Below are 5482 nucleotides of genomic sequence, written 5' to 3' on the forward strand. Positions count from 1 at the left end.
TAGGGTGCCCGGTTGGTGTCCTGGCATGTGAGGGGGACCAGTGCACTACGAATTCTGGCCCGTCCCACGACCAAATGCCTTGGATTTGTTCGTTTTTGAGCTGAGCGCCTTCGGTTTCCATTATCGCTGAAAAACGATACCGCCCAGCTCAAATCCGCACAAATCTGATGCATTTGCCCGGCACATCCCGTATTATCAAAAAAAAAGATGGACGCCCATCTTTTTCGAAAATACGGTCTGTCCCGCCCCTTCACGTACCCGTTCTCGAAGATAGACGCCCAAGGAGATGGGCATTCGCGTTCGATTATGCCCCTCTATGAGTGCCTATATATAGATGCACAGTAATAGAATTACCCCCTATTTATCAATAAGAGTATTAGTAGCATGGTTCACCACTGTATGCCTAGCTCCTCCCCCTCCCTTACAGCTTAACCTTGAGCCTCAAAAAAATCAGTTTTAGCTATGCTACTGGAATAGGCTGTTGTTTTTAAAGATCAGACTGTGTTCAGACTTTAGCATCAAATTAATCCCTTCAGCACAACTGCCTTTGGAAATATACAAGTGAGACAATGCTTGAAAGTGTGTTATATAGTTGCAATAAAGGGGTAAGCACGGCAAAACAACCAGAATTTTCACCTTAACTATTTTGTTACTAGATTTGCTATGCTTTATTTGAGCACATAGATCTGTTAGAAAAATAACAGCAGCTGATATCAAAGTTCATGAATGCATCAAGAGGGTAGCCCTGCCATTACAATTCACACAGAGCGTTGCTCCATTTTATTGTAGATGATCTCAGAAGACTCTCTTTAAGTCACTGTTTGGCTTTCATCCTCTCCACCCTTTTAAGTATTATAAAAAAAAAAAAAGAAGGGTATTTTTGTTTGAAGCAATATCACATTTTGACAATAATCCACAGTAACGTAGGATAAATTATTCCATCCTGCTAGAATTACAGCATCTGTTTCCTCCAGTGTGGATTCCACTACTGGAATCAGCAGAAATAATGTGTATATCCCATGCCAGTGTGAAGACCGAACAGATGTGATGACATAATGCAGCCCTGCTGAAACTTGAACTTGTTTAAAATTCTAGTAGAGTTACACTTCTTTAAATAGCAGCCTTGGAAGAAGCAATGAAATAGCTTTCAGGCAACCCATTAGGCAAAAAGCAAATTGAACTGTGTGCATTTTTTGTGGAAAGTGGTCAGGGATGCCATTTTATTCAGAAATGTGGTCAGAAATGTTAAAAGGACAGCATTGCACTAAACCTAAAGAATCTTCTCGAAGGCCAAACAAATAAAATTGTAGATAAGAATGTATAGAAATATAAATGCAGGATATGTTACTGTACCGTTTGTGCACATGAAAGAATGGGTTAGGCGTGGAAATCACTTGTTATAACATTGCACATACTGTGGAGAGAAACTCTATAGAGAAAGTCCACCTAAGCGGAGGAACGCTGAAATTCCACGACAAGACGCACAGTAAAAACAACAGAGGGAAGTGGACCAGACGCTCCAAGGACAGAATGAGGACACTTCAAGTTCTCAATTAAAATAAATTTATTGATAGAAAACTTGACACAGCACTGTGTTTTGGCCAAAGGCCTGCCTCAGGAGTGTATGTGCGATGTGAAGATATTCAGCCAATGAAATTGCTGTGTGGGATGACGTAGCCCTTTTAACTCAAGGAAGTTAGATTAGGCTGAGTCTTCTATCAATAAATGTTGTTTTAATTGAGAACTTGAAGTGTCCTCATTCTGTCCCTGGAGTGCCTGCTCCACTTTACACTGTTGTTCTTGCTCAGAGAAATTCTATACCAATGTGCCTTAGTGGCACCTATTTTATAAAAGAGAGTGGGTGTCTACTTTTATAGAAGCCTGAATTCAGCTATTCAGCTTTCAATATATGGAGTTCTATCTGTCATCATCGGCAAAAAACCTCTCTACATACTTTATGTTAAGACTCTGTCTGACTTCCATTAATATATGAACCAGCACTTATCTTATTTCAGTTGCTGTGTTCTGACAGCTGCCGCCTTCATCCTCTCTCTCCACGGCCAACTTTGGCTAAGGTTTCGGTACTACGTCCTGCCTCAGGGTCCGTGGGAATTTTGACTTTCTTGACTCTGTAAAAGATAGCAGCATACTTAACACAGTCGTCTTCTCCATACTCCATACCTATGCAAACTTCACAATCCTCACTTCACTGCTGTCTACTGTCTAGTCACCTTACCGGAAGTAACTAATGACTTCCTGACTTTCTCTTGTATGTGCCCTCCTGATGTCATCCCGTTCCATAGAGCCTGAGTTCAGAAAAAATGAACCCATTCGATTCTAGTGTTTAGACCATGTGGTTCAACCGTTCGTAAATCGGGAAGAGGACGCAGAGGCAGAATGAGAGGGAGAGGGAGACAATTTCGAAGAGGTGGTCGAGGAGAGAGAGGATACGACCCAGACAGGAGAGATCGACCACAAACGAGATCACAGCAGAATCTGTAGTCATTAACTTATCAAGACATCAGCTGATGGAAGAGGCATAAAAATAAATGATAATTTGGAGGGAAAAAATAAAGATATGATGCTTACAATGTTAGTATAAAACAGTGAAACATCTTTTACTATCAAATATGCAATATTTCTTTTTCTGGTGAGGGGGAATTGATAGAGAGAATATTGCTTAAAAGTTAAATTACTATTTGGAATAGCATAAGCCACACTGAACCCGCAAAAAGGTGGGAAAATGTGGGATACAAATGCAATAAATGAATTAGATATTAGATGCTTCTCAGTTTAAATTTTAGTCCCTCTATAGCACTGCAACCAGGGCCAAATTAAAAATACATATGCCCTCTGGTACATAGAAAGGGGACCCTCTTTCTCAATTTCCCTTCCCCACAAAATCATCTGGTGTAAAGATTCTACAAATAAAAACATTGTGTGTGCAGTAGTTACTGCCTATATCATCCCATCTCTCCTTTGCTTCTTGAATTCCTCCTTTCCCTTGGCGATCATCTTGAACTTCCATTTCTTCAGTGAGGTGCCATAACAAAATAATTAAAACTCAGTGTAAGGCCTGTGAACCAGTGTGTATACTCATAGGCCTCATGGTGATCCTGCTCTGTCTTCCCACATGGGCTTCCTGTAACCATGGAAACTTCTGTGAGGCAGAGGTGTAGGCAGACCTCAAATTTTGGATGGGCCACTGGACAAATTGGGTGGGCACATGTAATGTAGTCTCCACAACCTCCCCCCCTCCTCTGGTGCCAAGTCAAAACTTTACAGTAAATACCTATGCTGGTGGGGATCCCTAAGCCCCCACCAACTGCAAGGGTTCTCCGATGTCAAGAGCAGCTCCCTCTCCTTCTTGCTGCAACTGGTGGTACTGTCCATGTGCTGCCGCTGCCCCAACCCTTTGTGCATGCTCAGTTTTCACATACATCAAACTGAAGGATTCACTATAATTGAGTCAGTTAACAAAGCATGGCAAATTAAAGTAGATTTAGTATGAAGGTTCCATTAACTTCCTCATGGTATCTAGGTACAGAAACTGGGAAATTTAGCTTGTCTGTTTTTCCCTCACCTTTTTTCCTGTAGCGGACAGCAGCAGTGGGTAGGAATTCAGACAGCCTGCTTGTTCCAATCCCTGCCCTCTCTCTGACGATTCTTGCCTATGCAGAAGCGGGAAGTTACATCAGAAAGAAGACTCAGGGGTTGGCGCTAGAAGGCTGTCTGAATCACTGCCCACTGCTGCCAACTGCTACAGGAGAATTCTTATAATGCTGGCTTGCTGGCTGGGGACAGGACAGAAAACTCCTGAAGCACACCTGAGGAGCAGCTGTAGCACACTGGTTGAAAAACTCTGCTCTGGGTATTTATAACAAGGATTCATTATTCATTGTTATTAATTGTTTATGCATGGGTGGCCAGGGCTTGTACAGAGTGGTGGGCACAGCTTTGGCTACCTTGTTGGACAGACTGGTTGGACTGTGCAGGTCTTTATCTGTCATCATTTACTGTGTTTCTGTGTTACTGTGTTTTACATTATATTGGTATGATAAAGGGATTGACTCAGTAGTGATCATGCTCCCCGGATTTTCAGAATTTTTTTTCACAACATTCCTTATAAGACGGTTTTCAAAAAATTAAAAAGTGATATGTGAGGAGCCAATGGGGCTCATTTTCAAAAGGGAAAAACGTCTAAAAAGTGGCATAAAGCAGCATTTGGATGTTTTTCTCACCAAAATGTCCAAATCAGTATTTTCAAAACCCATTTTCCAGATGTCTTTCTAAGCAGTTCGTGTGTAGTCATCCGAATCTCAAGGGGGCATGTTGGGGCATGGTAAGGGAGGGATTTGGGTGTTCCTAAGACCTGGGCATTTTTCAGCCATAATGGAACAAATTGAAACATCCAGGACTAAAACTAAGATGTTTTGAGTTAGACCTGTTTTAATAACAACTAAGCCACAAAAACTGTATTAAATGACTAGATGACTACTGGAAGAATAAAGGAATGGCCTCCCTTACTCCCCCAGTGGTCACTGATCCCCTCCCACCCCCCCCCCCCCCCTGAAGATGTAAAATAAACAGTACATACCAACCTCTGAGAACCTCAGATGTTATAGCCAATCCTATTAGAGCAGCAAGCAAGTCCCTGGAGTAGCCTAGTGAACAGTGAAGTGGACTATGGAGAAGGGGACCCAGGCACATAATGCACTCTAACTGTTACACTTGTGGTGGAAAGTGTGAACCCTCCAAAACCCCACTGTACTCACATATAGGTGTCACCTGCAGCCATACGGTCTATTATAGTGGTGAACAGTTGGGTACAGTAGGTTTTTGGTGGGTTTTCAAGGGCTCACTGAGAGCTTTTAGATAAAGACCAATGCAATGCCCCCTAGGGTGCTCCACTGCTCTGCAGGGATGTCTGTGTGGCCAGTCTACTAAGAATGCTGGATCCTTCTACATCCCAATGGCTTGATTTTGTGTGTTTGTCACTTGGACTTTTTTTTTTCCCCCCCGAAAATGGACCTAAAAGATAAACACACATAACAGAGATTGGGTGGCAACACCAGTAATTGGGAAGCAAATCTAATCCTGGGCAGACTTCTACAGTCTGTGCCCTGATCGTGACTGAATAGATATGGATGGACTAGAGTTTAAATTTTAAGGGGATTCAATGTTAACTTCAGACATTTTAGCACAAGAACAGTGCTGGGCAGACTTCTACGGTCTGTGCACTGAAAATGGCAAGGACAAATCAAACTGAGGTATACATATAAAGTATCGCATACCATGTATAATGAGTTTATCTTTTGGGGCAGACTGGATGGACTGTATAGGTCTTTATCTGCCGTCATTTACTATGTTACTCACGTTACGCCAGGGATCTGTACATAATGATATGTAAAAGGGAACAATATATGAAGTGATCCTAATTGCTAAGGACATAAAATTATTCAAAGTGTAAACAAGAAGGATT

This window comes from Microcaecilia unicolor, chromosome 3, assembly GCF_901765095.1.
Source record: "Microcaecilia unicolor chromosome 3, aMicUni1.1, whole genome shotgun sequence".
Classification (NCBI taxonomy): domain Eukaryota; kingdom Metazoa; phylum Chordata; class Amphibia; order Gymnophiona; family Siphonopidae; genus Microcaecilia; species Microcaecilia unicolor.